The sequence below is a fragment of the Laccaria bicolor genome, genomic scaffold, assembly GCF_000143565.1.
Source record: "Laccaria bicolor S238N-H82 LACBIscaffold_180 genomic scaffold, whole genome shotgun sequence".
Taxonomy (NCBI): Eukaryota; Fungi; Basidiomycota; class Agaricomycetes; order Agaricales; family Hydnangiaceae; genus Laccaria; species Laccaria bicolor.
This window is the reverse complement of record NW_001890039.1, coordinates 13,297-14,418: the sequence shown is the minus strand read 5'-3', so window position 1 is coordinate 14,418 and position 1,122 is coordinate 13,297.

Genomic DNA, 1,122 nt, shown 5'->3' with positions numbered 1-1,122 from the left:
CTTCGTCATGCCAGGTCCGATTGGCAGCGCGGATATCATCCTCAACGATGCAATTAAATTTCAGACTATTGCCGGTTTTGGAGGCTCCCTCAGTAAGTCGATCAACCGTTGTGCTACATCGACTACTTTATCCAATCCCCATTTCACAGCCGACTCATCTGCTCTCGTTTTGAACAACTTGAAGGTCGACGGAACCACATACCTATTTGATCGCTCTCATAGCTTCCTTTAGTCAACCAACTCTCAAAATTACTGGACGTTGCTGAATCATATGTTCTCCCCAACGTATGCCGCTAACGCCGCTGGTCTCAATTATATTCGTGTTACAGTCGGAGCTTCTGATTTTTCTGCGAACCGTGAGTCAATCGAAGCCTCAAGCTCCCTCTGACGCTGATCATAGAATTTTAGTTTATAGTCTAGATGACAGCAGCGGTGATACATCTTTCAGCAACTTCAATATCAACAAGGTCCCATCCTATGTTTTTTCCGTTCTCAAGGATATTCGGGGGATCAATTCTAATCTGAAAGTCCACATTATCCCATGGTCCCCAGTAAGTGCACCAGCTCTTCCCTCGACATTGACTCACTTCTTTCTAGCCAGGTTGGATGAAGGATAGTGGGAGTATGAATGGCGGATCCTTACAGTCAAAATACGTCCCTGCTTGTAAGAACTTATCATCCGCTACCGCATTCTATCTCTTATCTGCTTTACAGATCCTACGTACCTTCTCAAAGCCGTACAAGGTTTCCAAAGTCAAGGTATCGCCATATATGCAATATCTATTCAGGTATGGTGATCGATATTTATCTTCGAATTCGAGTTGGCCTCAGTCTTTCAGAATGAACCCCAGAATAACAACCCTACATACCCCACCTGCACAATGTCGCCCGCTGTTGAAGCTCTAATTGGCGCCGCACTGCGCACGCTCCTCAATATCAACGGTCTTTCAACTGTAAGAGTCATTGGTTACGAGGTATGTACCTCATTCCTTATTATTTCCAAGCACTCTAATGACAAGATTTACAGCATAACTGGGATGACGCTGGGGAATACCCAGTGGCTCTGGTACGTACAACTGCAGTTCCGTGAACTTTACTTCAATTCCGTTCTCAGATGGAGGA